Genomic DNA, 19,922 nt, shown 5'->3' on the forward strand with positions numbered 1-19,922 from the left:
CCATTTGCATTAGGAGTTTAAAAGCTAAAGAAATATTCAGAGAAATGAAACTGAATAAAGCAAAATCACAAACAAGCAGACTCAAAAAAAATCAAACAGAAGATAACTATGCGGTACTTTACGCTTACAGGAATTAAGACCAGTAGAAATCAGAATAATGCTTCAATGCATTCTATTGCAATAGGCAGAATATTTTTTGCATGCTTCTCCTGCACAATTGTATCAGTTCATTCCCGTTCTTTGCTGGTGTAAAGAGTAGACACTGTTTCTCCAGTTCTGCATGGAATTTGATTGTGATCTGTTGGAGCAGCTTGTGCAACAGAAGCGCAGGAGTACAGAGTGAGCAAAGACAGGAGGCGAGGCAGAGAAGCCTAAAATTGTGTCTTGTAGACATTAGCTCTTCAGAGTCCCCATGCTTCTTTTGGTGTGGAAAATATGTGACTGTATTCATTGTTCACAGAGTAATACCATGATAATTGCTATTCCGTTAGTACAGTATTGTGAAACCTGGTTATTTTAGGCATCAAAATACTAGCATTCAGTAACCTCATTGCCAGTAAACAGAATGTTGTCATCTTTTACACTGTGGTTTCATGAATTGAACAATGGAACCTCTTTTCTTCTAAGTAGGTGTACAACACTCATTCCATTGGGTACTAGGTATATAAAGATAAATCCATCAGTTCCTTCCCATTGGAAAAGCCAAAGCCTAGCAAAGGAGAACACAGGCAGAAAAACCAACTGTGCCTGGAGAATTGAGGGAAGCTTTACAGTGTAAATAATACTTGGGTTTTAGCTTGAATAAAGAGAGATCTCAGCCTAATTTATAAAGAATTTAACAGGTTTGGGAAAATGTGAGAAGTTCCCTGTGACCAGTATGTAGGGTTCTTGGTGTGAGGATGGAGGCAGAGTGGTAATAAGTGAGATAAAGAAGTAGGTACAACCCAGGTACAAGGGAAGGATGCCTGTAGTGTTCACCCTTCTTTCCAAAATTACTCGGGACCATAGTTCTAAAACTGAGCTAGTTTCCCATTACCTGGGACTGATTCTACAAATGGAGGATTTAGTAAGAAATGGGGAGAACAGAGAACAGATCAAAGAAGCGAATTAGTGAGTTTTTCCTACTTTATAGAGAACTCTTTGGTTCTGATGCAAGGTAGTTTTTTCCAATAAATAAAACTATTTCTAACTCAAAGAATTTGGTAATTGCTTATCATGGTTCTATTTTCTTCTGAAGCTGACCATTCCCTGTCTTTTATTGTCCTAAATTGCTAGGTTAGTTAATGGTTAATTAAGTTAAACGTTAGTGTTAACTTAATGCCACTCTGTATGGAGTAGGTGGTCAGAATATCTTTTCACAGTTGGACAGAGTGCTTAAGATGGTTTTAAGAGTACATCTACACAGACTCAGTTCCTCTATGAACCAAGGGATGAGTAGATAGACTAAAAGAGGGACCATAGTGCAGTGGAAACAACATTGGGCTCAAAGTCAGAAGTCTTCTGTTTTTTTTTAAAGATTGGCACCTAGGCTAACAACTGTTGCCAATATTTTTTTTCCCCAACCCCCCCCGGTACATAGTTGTATATCTTAGTTGCAGGTCCTTGTAGTTGTGGGATGTGGGACGCCGCCTCAACGTGGCCTGAGCGGTGCCATGTCCGCGCCCAGGATCCGAACCCTGGGCCACTACAGTGGAGCGTGCGAACTTAACCACTCGGCCATGGAGCCGGCCCCAGAAGTCTTCTGTCTTACCATCATTATACACTTATTATTATTTGACAGTAAATAACTCTTTATCATCATTTTCCTCATATATAAAATAAATATGAATTTCCCTAGTGGTTCTGATTCTCTGATTAAGCCTTGATGATTGAGCCTGTTACGTATATAATTATCATAATATTCTGATAAGATTTGAACATATATAATGGCTCACACAATCTATGTGAAGCTGTTGTTTCTACATCTGGTTCTGGAGCCTGAAACTGTGAGGCAGGTAGTGGGAAAGGCAGATGGTTGTGAAGTGGAGGAAGACAACAAATGCGAACCAGTGAAGATTAGCTGAAAGCCACCAGGATGAAATGGAGCCCATGTCTGTCACTTAGAAAATGGGAGTGGCCAGCAAGGGAATCTGGTGCCGTCCCTCATATAACCCAGGAGCCATAGAAACTGAAGGAGGAGTCGTCCCAGTGGGAACTGCAGAAACTGTGGGTTCGCCTGCTGCCCCAGGCCAACAACGTGAGCCAGCAGATCACTAACGATTTTCATGACTTGCCACAGTGCCTCATGCCCTACGCCAACCTTCTGATGTAAAAAGAATGTGGCTATTTGTTCCCTTCCACCTTAAAAATGTCATGCAAAATGTCTCTCATGGCCCAGGCTAATCCGGAACTATGAAGGGAAGGGAATTCTAGGACATGTACTCCTAGTTAGCTAAATAAATACAATCCAAATATACCACCTGCCGTTCAGAATATAAAACAAATGATTAAGGCATAGTTCTGGCCTCCAAATAGCTAACCATGTGGTGGGAGAGAATCTTGATTCACTCTGGTATGTGTTACAATAGAACTGCTTTGCCTCTTTTACAAGCGTAAAGTGAGATTAATGCACACAAATAAGCTTTGAAAGTGTTAAATTTTAAATGGTTTTTCAGGATCTCATTTTGGTCCTCTGGCATTAGGTTACCTCTATTTTTAAAAGTAAACACTGAAAAATAAATGTATTCTAGATATTTTAATAAGTTTGCATTCCCTAAGAGCCTCTGGTCTTATTTCACTTCGTAGAGTAGTGGTGCTGAATGGATAGCAACCAAATCTCTACGCTAACCCAGATCCTTCCCTTCACGTACTTACTTACTCAAATCACCAACCATTTTTCCACAGAGATGATGTTTGTCCCACTAGAGTATAACTTACCTCTCTTTTAAGGTGATAAAAATAACAGAGATGTGTTAAGAAAGTACCAAAATTCCTTGACCACTGATTTTGAAAAAAAGCATTGAAGACAGGAAATAGCCTCAAACTGTTATGCCAGAACTTATTATGAAAACTACTCCTTTATCAGCACCATCTTCTCCAGATTTTCCCTACTACTTCTTTATTAGATTATTTTAAACTAACTCATTCACGTTAGTCTTCTGCCTCAGTTTCTCTTCCTATGATGCTGACTAGTTGGGTAGATGTTGTATATTTCAAAGACTTCATGTTTTCTCTGTGTGTCACAACAATAGTGTTACAATGATAGATGGTTTCATTGTTTCTTTGAGAGGTTTGTTTCCACATCCCAAATATTCCATTACCAAAGTCATGAAAAGAAGCTGTTTTTGCCGAATCCTCTATGAATGATAGGAAACTACGTGGAGAAACTTATGAAGCATTTCACCTACCAATAACAAGGAAACATGTCTCATTTCACAGCAGAAATAATATTTTCAATGTACCAATTGATTTTTCTTTACAAACACACAGTGCTAACTACATGCTGTGCATTATTCTAAGTGTTTTACAAATATTAGTCCTTCCATCTTCATAACGGAAGTTCGTTTTTCAGATAAAGAAAGAGGGGCACAGAGAGACCATGTAAAGTCACACAGCTAGTAAATGGCTGATTTTGGACAGTCTTTCTCTATAATATGTGTCTTTAACTATTAATCTAAAGAAACTCAATTCCCCATAAATTCATGTCGGTGTGATTATTAGAGATGATAATTGTATTAATACTTGATTTAGATTATACACCCAGCGGTCAACAAACCTTTGTACACAAGTCAAAGTGATAGCCTGAGACATGCTCAGGCATTGAAATTATAAAGTAGAATAAAATCTTACCACCTGAACCCTGCTCTCTGCTCTCTGATTATTGATTTCTTTGAAGTATTCTATTTTGCATGGCAAGCATTAAATTGCATTTTCTCTATCAAGGCATTTAAAGAATAAAAACAAGCAAATCAGAAACAGAAAAGGAGATGTCTGCACTCTATTTAATGGGCAGAACCCCAGCTGCACCAGCATGGGGATTTGTCATTTTCATCACGAACTAATAAATACAAACAGAATTCTAACAACATAAATCAATAAGGATTTCACTTCATTGAGGAAGTATAATATCCAATCTAAGGAAAGCAAATCTCATTGATGGGAGAAAATGCCATTCTTTTTTATGGTCCTGATGATATATAGGAGTCTGTTGGCTTTAATACCAAATATTGAACTAATATCAAATGAGCCATTCGTTTGAGGAAAAAAAATGTAGATAAAAGCAGAGCCCTATGGGCCTCGACAGATTTCTTTGTTTAGAGTAGAAAGTTTCTCCTTAATTAATCCAACATAAAGTAGCCTCGTTGTGCCAGTGAATATTAACTTCATTAGTTAGAAATGACTGCTCTTGATATGCCAATATTTACAGTGAGAATTTTAATGGAGAAAGTCGAGGCAGTTTCAGTTTTCATTCTTGTATTAAAGTTACTTAATTAAGAGTAACAGTGATGTGAATTGCCTGTGTTTGCCATTCATTGCATAGCAAATCCTGTATTTCACTGGTTCTGCCACGTATTACAAATGAAGTCAAATTTATATTTTCAGAAAGATCATCAAACAAAAGCCAATGATGAGCATAATAAAATTGTATTTTTGAAAGTAAAATATTTTCAGTATTTTATGAAAGAAAACTACACTTCTAAGAAAGAAAGCTGTTAACATTAAATTTTTACTATTATTAATCATTTTTCAACATTCATCAAAAGAATGTCTGTTAAAGAAAGAAATAAGATGTTTACTTTTTAAGTTGAAAAAAATAATATTGGAAAAAATTTGGCAGCTGCCCTACCCTTAAGACTGTTGGTGCATTCATCTTAAAGATCACTGAACTCCTGAAGGTTCTAATAAACTTCTGTGTTGTGTTTGGTATTTCCTTTTACGTAGTGTCAGCTTTTAAACTAAAGACCAGACCATCTACTGGTCTATTTTTATTTTTCTTGTTTTGTTCATCTTTACTCTTTTTTTGATTTGATTCCTAATGAAAATAACAAACAACATTTGTGGTAACACTTCAAAGCTTAGAAAATTATTTTACATCAATTATATCTTCAAAACAACTCTGTGAGAGTAGTGAGAGTAATACCAGCAGAATTCTTATTATGGTGATGGAAACACTAGAAGGACCACGTAAATTAAGTGACATGCTGGTGCATGGCAGACAAGGGAACTCAGGCTCCAGGGTTTCAACGCCAGACCCATTCCTCTTTCACATACCACCCAGCTACTACAGTGTGTTTTCTCCTCTTCTATCTTTGCAGTCAAGAAATCTTAAGAGGGTAACAAGTGCCTTCTTAGTGTAGCATCGGCTTGCATTTTAGAATCATACAGGCCTGGATTTTAATCTAGGCTCTGCCACTTATGATTTATGTGATTTAGGCTTGTGGTTCTCAAAGTATGATCCAGCACTAGCAGCATTAGAATCACCTGAGAAGTTCTAAAAAATGCAGATTCCTAGGCTCCACCTCAGACCTACTGAATAAAAGCAACTCTGGGCCTGGGGTCCAATGTACCAGGTGATTCTAACAGACATTAAGGTTTGAAAACCAGTGGTCTAGACCAAGGCAGTTTACCACTATAGAAGTTCCGTTTTCTCTTTCAGTTGGGTCAATGATAGCTATGCCATAGAGCTCTTATGAAGATTGGGGCACTGAATGTGAAACTCATATGGAGCAGATAGGTGCTTTAGGAATGCTGACATTGCCAGGGGATTGAATTTTGTTGCAAGGGTTAATTCCAACTCCTTCAATCAACTTGGTCCTCCAAGAGAAGAGAAGTGAAGTGGTCACCTTTCTTGGATGCGGCACTATTCCTAAAGCTGGAAGAGATGACTGTTCTAACTTGTGGGTAAACTGGATGGTACACATTGGCTATATTTGAAGTAGTTAGTGGCTGCCATTGAAAAGAAATCAAAGTAGGCCCAGTGATTTCTTCTGGTGGGAACTTTAGTAAAAAATCAGAGAGGGGACATGACCTCTGTCTTTGTCACTACCAGTTTATTTGCTGTTTGTTTATGTGATTCTGGCAGTTGTGTCACAATAGCTTTGCCCAATGGTCAATTTTAGTACCATGGCTTGAATTATTTAAAATTGGTCTATCTAAATATGCCTCAGTAGTTCAAAAGTCCTCAGTTTTCAAAAATCTATAAATTCAATTTAAAAACTCAATGAAAAAAGTTTTTCAGCCTATGTCCACCAAAATATATGAAAGTTGGTCTTAGGTAGCTATATGGTGGTATGACCAGGCACAGAAAGCCCATTTCTCCTTCTGAACCCCCTGTTTGCCCTCTTCCTGGACCTACAAAAGTCAAGAACTCTTGATAAATACTTACCATGTGCCAGGCTCTGTGCTGTGTGCTTGGGATCATCCTATCCTCATTTATTTGGCTTTTTTTATGGTGGTGGGGGGGGAGATGCTCTATAACAAGAAGTGGGGGATTTAAACCACATCAGTTGGCCACCTCAGTTTTCGGTTTTAGATCGAATTAAGAGTGGTGCATAATTTGTATACGAGTGTTAACTACCAGGAAGGAGAACAGAAGGATGCCTGCTTTTATTTCTGTCTCAGCATGCCCAGATTCCTGAAGTTTGAAGAGAAACAACCACCCAAAGCCACGCTTTTTCTTGTTTATTTGTTTCAATATTTCCCAAAGGTGGGATTCCTGACTTGCGGGGGACAGTGAGAAAAAAAACACCTTATAGTATAACGTATAAAACTACAGGGTTTCCATAATTGTGGTTGTCTGTAACCAGAGAGCACATTAATAAATAAGCTTAACTCTCTAGGAAGAAGGGAAAATATTTAGCCATAAACCAGACTTACAACTGCACGTAACATGTTTCCAAAATGCTCCCATATCTCTGTTTATCAAATCTATATGTAGATAAAAAGATTAAAAGCTAGTTACTCCATTATTTACAGAGAACACACAGCTCTGACTAACTGTTTAGAATCTCTAGTTGCATCAGACTCAAGAAAAAGGCAGAATGTGATATGCTAACGCTTCATAACTCCAGCAATAACTGCTTCTCTCACCCCAGCTCTCGCCCTGCCACATGGTTGCTTTGAGCCCGGAGATCTAGCCCAGGGAACTGGTGGGTTCCACCTCCGTCCAGCCCCAGCTGTCTCATTGCACCTCAAGAAAGCTGTTCAATCATTTGCTTAAGCATTTATTTTTTTAGGCTCCACCTCAGATTCAATCACAACTTTTTTTCCTGCCAAAGTATGTGTGCTGGTAAAACAGGGCAACTCAATCTAGGCAGAACCTGCTGTTTCTGCTTCTGTCGAAAGAGTCCGTGGTAGAAAGACTGATTGCAGTGATTTGGTATTTGAATGGGGCAATTGTTCCTGGTTTTTTGTTTTTCCCTTGAAAGAAAATTCTACAGGCCTGAAAGCTCTCAGATAAGGGGAAAAGTCTACCTGGAAACACTGTGTGCCTTCTCATAAACCTTTAGCTAGGAGAAAACAGATCATCTTTGTTATACTTTGTCTGGATAAAATTGCACGCGTTATTTGTGTAATTGAGGTCAATGAAAACACTTGGACTTTATTCTGCCAAGTACTTTTTGTGGGGGCTGAATTATGGACCTAATTTAGGCACACAGCCCTACTTACAGTTTGAGCTGCTAATTCATTGGGTGCATTTAGCATGTTCACATGCTCCTTCTGATGCTTTTGTTTTCATCTGTTCTATTGGTTGCAGGCTGAGTTCTTTGCTATGTCCGAGGTAGGGCTTCAGTTTCCTGCTATTACCCAACTGGGGCTTTAGGAGATACTGCTTTGGGGCTGCTTTGCTTGATTGTAGCCTATACTCTCGAATCATCCTCCTCTCCTACTCCATGAAGTGTCACCACTCCCTTATTTTACCCTTTCATGTAATATTTCCATTTAATTTGAGCCTCCAGGGCATTGAACTACACAATGAATAATGTCAATAGGTCAAGTGCTATGAGGGTCTGGGGAGGGGAGAGTTTTAATTTATGGCAGATGGGAGGGGTGGTTACTTGCACTGTTTAAGCAGACCCTCATTCACAGACCAGGAAAACAGATGTTACACAATACCAAAAAGTCTAAAATTTGGACTGCGCCGTCAATCACAGAATCCTGAAGTATCTATTTAAAAGCACATTTGAATGGACCAAAGCAGGCTCTTAATTTTTTTTAAATTTAGTTTTTATGGTTTTATGAGTCTCAGCTTCTGTATAGGATCAAAATAACTTAAACAACATGTTCTAAATATATGTTTGCTCTAGTTAGCCTATGTATTCAGAATTATGGAGTAAACTATATATGCAGATTTACCCCCAGGAAATGTATATCTAGTGATCTGTGGATACCATGAAAAATTGAAGAGCAAACTTTTTAAGGTTTCCATCACCTCTTGATAATGTGATATGCTACAACCTAAGAGTAAGCTTAACATCTAGAATGGCATTTTGGAAGAACAAACTCAGAACCTGACCTCTGCCGGGCAGGTGATTTTATAGTTGGAAATCAATCAATTACTTACTAGTCTATACATTTAGTTGAAAGGTAGTAGAAGATTGCTCAGAGAGGAAGAAATTTCTAAAAGATATAAAATAGCCTCTCAAATGCAAATATGGATGTTGTATTAGTTTCCCAAGGCTGCTATAACTGAGTGGCTTAAAACAGAAATATATTATCTCACAGTTCCAGAGGCTGGAAGCCTGAAATCAAGGCTGGCCTCCCTCCTCCAAAGCCTCCAGGGTGGCTCCTCCCCTGCCTCTTCCAGCTCCTGGTGGCCCCAGACATTCCTTGGCTTGTAGCAGCATAGCTCTCATCTCTGCCTCCATCTTCACATGGCTTCTTCTCTCTGTATATGTTCCGTCTTCTTATGACACCAGTCAAATGGGATTAGGGCCTACCCTAATGACCTCATTTTAACTTGATTACATCTGCCAAGACCCTAATTCCAAATAAGGTCACATTCACAGGTACCAGAGGTTAAGACTTCAAAATATCTTTTGGGGAGAAAACTATTCAATCCATAACAGAAGATGATGACAAAGAAATGAGAGTCCCTAGACGTTCCTCACCAAAGAGTAGAGAAACACAATGAAATGAAGATTACTTCACTTTCCTTTTCTTAATAATTCTTTCTATTATTGAGTTTTTAGTTTATGTTGGCAATTATGGAATGGTAAGTTAATAGTAGGTGAAAGCATTTATTTTTCTACTTATTATTTTGACTCTTTCATCCCTTTGAAGAGTCATGGCTTGACTATTCTTTTGTAATTTGCCATAACTGTTGGAATTTGATGAGCTGTCAGTAAACAGGCAACTTTAATGCTGATAATAAACAAAATGGAAGAAGATGTTTCACAAAGAGGAAGGGAAAGGCCAAATAAAAAGGGAAAATAAAAAGAAAAATTAACTGTGGATTGAGGAAAGGTAAAAGATGTGAAGTATTCTCACAAATAGTTATCCTATAAACATGGAGAAAATAAGGATTTGAGTATTGACAGAACAGCTCATGACTCAGATTTTCTTCCATAACTTTCTTGTGCCCCAGATAACCATGTGTTCTGAAGCTTCCTCTATATTTTCCAGACTTCCTAGCCTAAAGAGAAATAACAATAGTAACATTTGCATCTACTTAAGGCTTCAGAAAAAAATCAAAGTGAAAATAAAAGTAAACTTCAAGGAGTGTCTGCATGGAATAACTGACTCAACCCTTTTTGCCAAGACTGTCTTTTGGTCCTTATTTTCACGGCAGCGATAGCAATATTTTCAAGCAGTGGGGGGTGGAAGGTGGAAAGGTGAGAATATCAAATGGATCCTTCCATGAAAGAAAACATTGACATGCTGAAACATCTGCATAGTATTGATGAGTCAGTGTTGCATTTGCGAATTTGAGAAAGTTGCGGAAGTTGAAAGGACTTGAGCTGCTAACAGTTAGTGAAAGTAACTATTGTATACACAGACACCATCTAGATTGAAAGAATGGGTTGGCAAAATATTTAAATCACTACACGCAACCACTGTACTTTATTAGCCAATGAGGTAATAAGCCAGAGAAATATAGCCAGCAGAAAAGGTGGGGAAAATGGTAAAATACATTTACCTTATTTTTTATGACTAAATCAAGTTTGAATTGGTAGATTTGACAAGGCTGAAATTTATTATACACTACCCCCCCAGGTTTAAAATAGTTTTGGGTCGTTAAAATAGATTCATGCTTGAAAGTAAATGCAAAGTGGGCAAAATGCCATGTTTCCAAGAACATGATGCATCCAACTTGCTATGGTTTACCAGTTGTGAAAGGTGGCAGGAGCTGTTGTTGTCAAGATCTTATATTGCAAGGCCATGCAATTTCCCCACAGAAAAACCATTATCATTGAGTATTTGTTATGATAGTTTTCATTGAGATCAGAACGATTCAATTACAATTAAAACAATCTAGCTTTAATATATTGGCTAATAGATAATTAGATTTCTAAGAAAGCCAAGATGCCCTGAAAGAGAAAAAAAAAGAATGAGTAAATGCATATTTGGCTCATATAATAGAAGAAAGTGAATAATTTATTTGGGGGGGAGTTTATTCACAAGTGATTCAATTTGTAAGTATCAACGTGGAAGCTATAGGTTCAAAAAGCATGTTTTTGTAAGGTTGATGTCCCACATTTCATTTACCACCATATTGTGTTGCTTATGTTGGGAGGTTCAACATACAAATAAACGATGTCCAAGACCATATATGACAATACAATTCTCATCCACAACCTTTATAGAAAATAGGGACGATAAACCACAATCTTTGTAGTAATGGGCCCCAAATTGTCAAGAACTGGTCACTAACTTCCAACTTCCCTATTTTTTTCCTCTGCTTCTTAGAACCAACCAGAGAAAGCAAAATGTGCTTCCCAAACCAATCACACAGTAGGCCCCGCTTCTAGTCAGGCCACCTCCAGCTTCCTCATGCCAACAGCCTCTGATCAGACCATACCTAAAGCCTTCTCTTTTTTCACTGTAGCATTTTCTCACTCCTGTGCCCACCTTTAAGTCTCTGCCAAATGCAAGTGATGGTGGCTGACTCCCTTGTTGTAGCAAATTCTGAATGATAGCTCCTGCTTGTTTTCATTCGGAGGGTCTTTGTTTGTTTCTAACAATATGCTGTTTATTATAATTTCAGTATAGAAACCTTTAAATGGCAAGATGAGCCCTGCCGGAGTTAAGAAAATCAGTTGGGGTCAACTAGATATTAAATTTAGTGCCAATAACTTTGAAAGCCAAAAAAACTTCAAATTGGTTCAAACTTGGATCAAGATTCCTTTGACTTAGCCCTGATCTGTGATAATTTGGCATATGTATTACTCAGTCCTCTTTCTAAGTCATCACAGCAAAGGCCTCACTGCTTGTGAGTCTTCTGCACACAATCTGGTGTGCTTCATTGTTTTCTTTGTGGAACTACGGAGGAGAAATGGGACATTCACCTGTGGTTAGTTCAAATTGGCTCTATTTCTTTGAGAAGGTCTATTTTGCCTTTATTAACTGAGAAGTGTGTGATCTTTGATAGTAGAGGTTTCAGTTCTAACCCTGTCAATAAATTTTATTCATGGTGAAACTTTGGGAGAGTCTATCAACATTTTCAACTCTTATTTAAAAATTACTAGTGACACTAGTACTTATTTTATGGGTTGCTTAATAATTAAAACAGATAATTTCTGCAAAACGGTTACCAAAGTCCTGGTATGTAATACATATGTATTCAATAAGTAATAGCTATGGTTATTACATCAAAATAGGTGCTTGCATTTTTAAATGAACAATATTTTTTTGTATCTGATGTGACAACAGAACATTTGGAGCAAAGATTTGGAAATTGCTGGTAACATGCTAGAATTTTTTTAAATTAAATTCATAATAGTTTACATTATTGTGAAATGTCAGTTGTACATTATTTCTTGTCTGTCACCACATAAGTGCTTCCCTTCACCCCCTGTGCCCATCTGCCACCCCCCTTCCCCTGGTGACCACTGAACTGTTTTCTTTGTCCATGTATTTGTTTACATTCCACATATGAGTGAAATCTTATGGTGTCTGTCTTTCTCAGTCTGGCTTATTTTGCTTAGTATAATTCCCTCCAGGTCCATCCAAGTAGTTGCAAATGGGATGATTTTGTCTTTTTTCCGGCTGGGTAATATTCCATTGTATATGTATACCACATCGTCTTTATCCAATCATCGGTCGATGGGTACTTGGATTGTTTCCATGTCTTGGCTATTGTGAATAGTGCTGCAATGAACATAGGGGTACATATATTACTTTGGATTGTTGATTTCAAGTTGTTTGTGTAGATGCCCAGTAGTGGGATAGCTGAGTCATATGGTAGTTCTAATTTTAGTTTTTTGAGGAACCTCCATACTGTTTTCCATAGTAGCTGAACCAGTTTGCCTTCCCACCAGCAGTGTATGAGGGCTCCCTTTTCTCCACACCCTCTCCAACATTTGTTTTTTTTAGTCTTAGTGATTATAACCATTTTAACAAATGTAAAGCGGTATCTTAGTGTAGTTTTGATTTGCATTTCCCTGATGAACATGCTAGTTTTTCAGATTAGGCATTAGGTGCCAGGGAAGCACTATTATAAGAAAATATATGTATTATATCATATGGAGAATGAAGGCAATTGTCTTCATAATGTGGGTGATGTCCACCTTCTGCTATGCTGAAAACCAGGTCTCTCAGAACTGGGGTAATTTGGTATTAGACAGTCAGGAATATGTTTTGATCTTAGCACTCTCAATAGCCTCCACTGGTTGAGCAGGTTATAGCTAGAGACTTGGTTAAAGTTTTTGGATATAAAGTTTACTTTTTAGAGTGCAGACAAATCTACATTTAAAATATGTAACTCCAGGGGTGCGGTAAGGAACATGACACAGCCAGCTGAGGAAGGTAGCATGTTCTCTCTTCTCTTTTACATCCTATTTCCATCAAAGAGAGCATCTGACACGGTGAAATGCTTGTTTTGCAGACATGACGTGTGCAAGTTTAATTTCTGAATCAAACAAAGGAAAAATTCTTGGGCATTTTATGTGCATTTTTCTTAATAGGATCACAGAATCAGAGTTAGCCATTTAATCCCAAACTAGACATGACCTCACTGGGTTTGTTCCTTCCCTAAATTCCGGAGTTCCATGCAAGGACAGCGTCAACTGCCCTGCTTCTGCACTTCTGTCCCCTCGCTGATGTCAGGGATTTGTTTGGGGGGAAAAGGGGGGTGAGTTCCCACAAATGTTTTTGGAACAAGTATTTGTGGGATTTTCACTATTTTTGTCATAAAGTCCATTTAGTGGTCAATCTGGAAACCAAGAATGGAATGAGTTATGTTGTTAAAATTCTTAAATCAAAAAGTGTTTGTTTCATTTGGTGGGTTTCATTAGAAATTAGAGGAACGGGTCATTACAGGGAAGTGGAAAGACCTATGCAGAGTATCTGGAACACTCTTTCAAAATATACGTATTCAATTAGATTCTTGAGGAAATGTTACCAAGAGCAGGCCCTCAATGCAGCTCCACATAACATATTTTTCAATTTCCCTACAGTGACTATTTCAAATGTTTTCCATTCTCTTTAAATCTCTAGTCCTGTCTCCTCTACCACCAGGAGATAAAGTCACAAACTCCTTGCCACCCAACCCGCAGACTTGATTGCAGCTGTGCAGGTGTATCCTTTCCGCGGAATCATCCTTGACTCTTCCCCATCCCTTCACTACACAACTCCTCTTCTCCTTTCTCTCCTCCCTCCCTGATGGATTTCTGATTGTTGTGGATTCCGACTCCCAAATATCTCTTGAATCTGTTCCCTTTGCTTTATTCCCCTAGGTTATGCGATATCTCCCTTACTGCCCTCCCTATCTGTTGTCTGGCCAATCCAGTCTCACCATCACTGCCAGAATTCATTCTCTTAAATGTTAATCAGATTGTTTTACTCCCTTGATCAAAGCCGTTTAATCTGCTTTAGAATAATCAAAATTCTTTAATCTGATTTACCAGATGCTGCTGACACTCCAGCTCTATCTCCTACTTTTCCCCATTGTAGATGCCATGATCAGGCCAAATCAACATTTTTACTTGTCCTGCTAACTCTTATGCAGTGCTAACACAGTTTGTCGCCACCAGTTGCGTTCAGTATGAAAAGAGTAAGGGTGTAAATTACACCCTTGGGGAAATGTGACTCACAAGTGACTATGCAGAATGGATTCACTGAAGAACAAAAACAAACATATCCATGGCTTTTAAGAAAGTAGGAACCTACCCAAGAGTGAAAAAGGCTAATCGTGAAAACAAGTTTATTCATTAGTAGAGTTTTACGTTGAATATTTATAGGGTTTCCTCAATGCATGATCAGGACTTAATAAATGCTTCCTGAATTATATGGAAACGTTTAAAACTTTAAATAATTTTTTGCAGTCTCTCTCTTAACAAGCCAGCAGTTTTAAACCCAGTTTCTTTTCTGTTCCATTAAGAAAAACGATGACGACTTAATCAAGGCCTAGTGGTATATAATCGTTGCTTAGTGGTATAAATAATTTAATGAAAATGTACCCTAATGTATCAACTTTGCCCATTTTATTTCCAGTACAGACGCTCTAGGGAAATTTTCTTTTTCTGACCTAAATATTAGAAGTTGAAGGCTTCCTCTGTGACTGCATACCTCTCCATTCATAGATCCTTTGAAGTTGAATTTTGATGGAATTGGACCCTTGAAGTGGAATTTCGAGTGGAATCTGAACTGATCCTGGGCTGGCCAAACAACACCTCAGCAATTATCAATTAAAACATATCACATGTGGAAAGAGACATTCACAGGACAGCCAGGACATTGAACAAATTCTAAAACATAGCTTATCATACAGTGCTGTGCTGGAGCAGGCTCATAGCAGCCCACAAGAGCCAATGTGCACACCTCTTATCAACTCTACATTCTGAGACACCAGATCAGTAACTTGAAATCGGCCATGGTTGGAGTATTTACACCACTGAAATTGGCATACTCTACCCGTCAGTCATTTTTTCCTTAGAGAGGCCATTATTAAATTTTGCCAGCACAACACTGCATATAAATAAGTTGACTAAATTTCCTAGCAGTCCTCGTTGATGCCTGTTGTCTTAGTGACTTATCATTTTACTCTTTTCATTTTCAAAAGTGACAAATTAAATAATCACTATGCATATCCGGAATAATAAGAGGCTTTGGGGATTTTCCAATGGAAGAAGTGAAGACTGAGTCAGAAACTAAGCAGCAGCTATAAGATTCCTATCTTTTTTTGTATGAAGAACTGGCTCTTGGAAGCAGTACAAGACTTGTTTTGCAGAGGGACAGCATGAGGACAGGAAAGTCTTGTGAAAGCTATGGAGTGACACGTTTTTATCTGAGTTTAAGGAAGGACTTCCTCATTGGTAGAGTTGAGTCATCATAAAATAGGAACAGAGCACGTGAGGGGTCAATGAGCTCCTTGTCAATGAAAATGCTCAAGCAGAGACTGGGGCCCAACTCAAGGGTGTATTGTAGAGGTTCTCAGGCAATGATTTCTTGTTTTGCTAGTGCCCTTCTGAGGATTTCTATTTTGAGTTGAATTCTCCCCTGACAGTACCTGACTCAGACGTTTTAGCAATTCTCAGAGGGTTTTTTCTTGGTAATGTGTGTATTTAGGAGTTGGTACAACAACCAGCGGGAAAAATAATTCATTCAAATTTAGACAAAAAAATGACCCAAACAGAAATTCTTATTAAGCCTCATTATTTAATTTTAAAGTTAAATAATTATCATTAATTTCAGAGGAAGTACAGGCAAACCAACTTATTACTGATTTATTTCTGATTCCAGATTTTGACATCTTTAAGGATGATCTACTCTAGTACAGTTTGGCTAAAGAGAGGAAAATAAGTTAGCAAGTTTCAAATAACTTTAGGATCAGAAGCGGTGGGAGAGACTTTCATAAGTAGTGGGACAGGAACGCACTGTTTAGTAGTGAGGACTTCAGACACTTCCTCTGTATCCTATGATGGCCAGGCAGTTAGAATAACAGGAAGCCCTCAGGCCAGCAAAAAACGGCATCTGTGAAGTTTGTTTGGGTCTATCTGAAGGCGTGGTTTCAGCAGGGGCTGAGCCCGTGGGAAACAACTTAAAAGTTTTCATTGGGTATGGAAAATCAAGTTAAAATAAACAATTTTGTCTGTTACCTACTATCTACAGTGTACCATATAAAAGACAGACTTCTTTTCCCCTATTTCAAATTACTTGCTGAATTAGTCAGTTTGATTTTCTTATGCCTTTTCATAAGAATAGTTTGTATAGTTTTTCTCCAAGACCAATACCTTTCATTTGCACACCTTTAATCTTCTCTAACGTTCCTCTGCCCATTCCTTCAGCCTTGTAAGTTCCTCCAATGCTTTCCATTTTTTGTTTGACTTTTTGCCACGCAGAAACCTTGGCTCTCATCTACCAACCTATGTGCATCTCTCCTCATATTCTCCCATTCTGACTGCTATTTAACAACACTGAGATAGTAAATAAAATATATTTTTTTTGAGGAAGGTTAGCCCTGAGCTAACATCTGCCACCAATCCTCTTTTTGCTGAAGAAGATTGGCCCTGAGCTAACATCTGTGCCCATCCTCCTCTACTTTGTATGTGGGATGCCTGCCACAGCATGGCTCGATAAGCAATGTGTAGGTCAGCACCCACGATCCGAACCAGCAAACCCTGGGCTGCTGCCGAAGTGGAGTGCACGAACTCAACCACTACACCACCAGGCAGGCCCCAAAAAGTACTTGTTTTTAATAGAAATGACACATGAGTAATTGTAGAACATTTCCTTAATTAATAAATTAATAAGTTGACAATATCCTATGTGACAAATTGTAACATCACCCATATTAAAACAAAACAAAAAACTCTCTCCCTGAAAAATAAACCTTTCTTGACCCCCATGTTTCTTCCCATCCATCACTGCATTTTTCTACTCCATTTGATAGCAGAACTCCCTACAAATGGGATGCATATTGTCTCTACTTCCTGTTCCCACTTGTTTCTCATCTAATCAGACATTTTTCTCCAAAACTCTACTGAGATATCTTTCATCGAAGTCACCAGTGACATCACATTGTCACATTCAATAATCAGTTCTTAGTCCTTATCCTGACCTACCATTAATCTCTGACACAGATGATCACTCCTTTTTTCTTGTCACACTTTCTTCACTTCATACCACATCTCATGGTTTTCTTACTACTTCAGGCAATTCTCGTTCTCAGTCTCCTGCATTGGATGCTCCTCATCTTCCCAACTTCCAACTGAGTTGCCCCAGAGCTTAGTCACTGGAATCCTTGTCTTTGCTTCTCTCCCAGTTCTATCATTTCAGTAAATGGCACTAGCATTTACGTGATGTCTTATAAATGTCCACGTTTTCACGACTAGCTTATTCCAAATTATAAGACTTCCTTATAGATGAAAAATGGACATTGAGTAAGAAACATATTCCCTTCTTTATCCCAAACTTAGAAGAAGCAAACAAGCAAGCCACAAAACAAAACCAACTTCTCAGAAAAACATCTAAACTTTGTCCTTGGGACCACTACTGAGGTTGTCAATGATCTTCCAGGGGCACACATTTCCTTGGAATCCAAATGAAATGATACTGGTCAAGAGGCTGTTTGCCTTAGGTGTAAGGTTACATAGACAGGGTGTGTGTTTGCACAGAAAAATCTTTACTGTGACAATCAGAGCACCTACACATAAGAAGAACACACTTGAAGGAAGCTATGCAGCCTGGAGGTGTCAGCAGGAGAAAATCTAGTCTTCTGGGACAGGAGGAAGTTTAGGGGCAGTTTTTGGCCACTTTATGATTTGGGGAGATTCTTGTTCTTGAATAAGCTCACAAAGGTTTGATCAAAAAACAAAGATGTAGATAGGCAGGGAGGAAGGAGATTTCGTCTTCATTCTTGTTTTCTGTAAGCCACCATTGGCAAGACTACCTACGTGTAGGCATGGGAACCAGTTAAAGAAAGTGTTGATTCACTGGAGTGAAGCTGAGAACTCAGTGGCCTTTGTGTGTGGTGAATGTGTCCGGAAAAGCAAAGAAGAGCAAGATTCTCCTGTGGAGTTTCTCATCTCCATGGCGGTAGGTGCCGACAGCTTTAGAGAAAGCACGAAGGAGCAGAAAGAAAAGAACCCTGAGATGTCTAGCTACAGTGCTCTTAGAAGATGAAAAGGACATGGGGTTTTGATCAGAACTTCATTATCTGTAACTAAGGTAAGACCATTTAGTGGGTTACGAAGCAATCCAAGCCTGAACTAATTGCTCGCCGGCTCTCTTAAGCTCATTCATTTTTGTGTGTACGCCTTCTAATAGGCACCTTTATGATGCTTCCTTTGGCTCAGTTGTCATGCTTTATTGCTCTATGGTCTGGCTGGGAATAGTCTTTCTTTTTTGTCATACAATCTCTGGGGAGTGCTGAACTGAACAGATTAAGAATGTGAGTGCCATTTATAGATCAGTTAAGGGAAGTAACATTCAGGGAGAAAGAGACTAAAAGCTTGATGACTTAACCAGCTGAACATTACTTATTGACGTGGGACACTGTGGAAAAAGGATGAGTCTTTAATTTCCTGTGGAAATAGTCATTCATAAAACCGTCTTTTTGTATGTCTTTGTCACTCTTCCATTGTTCCAAAGCGACAACAAAGTGGCATTAAGAATTTGAAACTGTGTGAAGAAATATGCTGTCATTGATTTGTAATTAATTACATCTTTACAACTAAAAATATAGACAGAAATACTGTAAAGAGGCTTTAGGAAAAAAAAAACTGCCCAAAGGTAACTTCAATAAATAATAAACTCCTCAAGCACTGAAATCTGATTGTGTATAAAAGCACTGGGCTTTCTAACTTTTAATGTTTATGTTTTATTTATTGTTGTCTTTCGATTTGCAATCTGAACTGTTGCTACGGAGTAAATAGCATCTGTTCCATTCCATACCTTCAGGTTTCCATTTCACTCGTGGAAGGGGTAGAGGTTGAGATAATGCAGGTTGCCCAAGACTGCATAGATGCACGACCATGGGTTTAACCACAAATATGTCTTATTTATGGAAATTGTAAGCTTTTCTCTTTAAAAGCCCTTCTTTTTCTTCTTTCATTTCCTATGAGCCTTGAAATAATTCTGAGAATTCAGAGAGAGCGGGGGGCAATATACCAGAGGTTCTGAAAGCCCATAATCTTGAAGGTAGAGCTCAAATTGGCGACTTATTAGCTGTGTGACCTTCCTGAGTTACTTAGCTTCTCTCTGCCTCCTTTTCAAAAGCCTTTAATAATTATCCATCTCTTAGATATTATTTAATCTCATTCGATATGGTACCTGGCACATAGTGAGCACAAACTAAATGGAGACAATTATTATTAGCTCTGTTTTAGAGACGAAGGAAACTCTGATATAGAGAGTGATAGTGGGTTAATAGCTAAGGTCAGAGTAATATCTCAAATGGCTCAGTTCCAGGGAACACAGTCTTGTTCTCAGGTTTGAGAAAACAGAAGCCAATTGCAATTTTGTAACAAGGAAGGTGGAATACTGTTGCTATACCAAAAGTAGTTCTGGCAATTTATACCAGCTCTGACCTGCTTCTGACATAGTTTTCTGACCAATGATATTCAACTTTCACTCAGACATCCACATTCCATCCCTGGGCCTCGCCCCTCTGAGGAGCCCTATCTCTGCACACCGGCAATGCAGGCAGCTGAGGTCAGGGAAGATATGTTGGGGTGGGCTGGCATGAGGGGTACTGAGGCTCCAGAAGAGAGTTAGGGCCAGGGACTCCCTTGTGTCTATATAGTTTAATAAAGATAATCAGTCATTTCACATTTCGATCTTTT

General features: G+C 38.5%; 1 protein-coding gene across 7 annotated transcripts in view; it reads left to right on the plus strand.

Annotated features, from left to right (window-relative positions):
- KCNJ16 (potassium inwardly rectifying channel subfamily J member 16) overlaps positions 1 to 19,922 on the plus strand; it is a 49,457-nt gene that overhangs the window by 5,919 nt on the left and 23,616 nt on the right. For 3 of the 7 annotated variants that reach the window (XM_046675695.1, XM_046675698.1, XM_046675701.1), the window contains exon 1: positions 16,810 to 18,306. The exons of 1 other annotated variant lie outside the window; for it this stretch is intronic. The gene's annotated coding sequence lies outside the window, so the exon portion shown is untranslated. Of the gene's footprint in view, positions 1 to 5,799; positions 5,877 to 16,808; positions 18,307 to 19,922 lie in introns of those variants that run through there. 3 more of the 7 variants (XM_046675700.1, XM_046675696.1, XM_046675702.1) reach the window with 3 other exon arrangements.

This window comes from Equus quagga, chromosome 11 (assembly GCF_021613505.1).
Source record: "Equus quagga isolate Etosha38 chromosome 11, UCLA_HA_Equagga_1.0, whole genome shotgun sequence".
Lineage (NCBI taxonomy): Eukaryota > Metazoa > Chordata > Mammalia > Perissodactyla > Equidae > Equus > Equus quagga.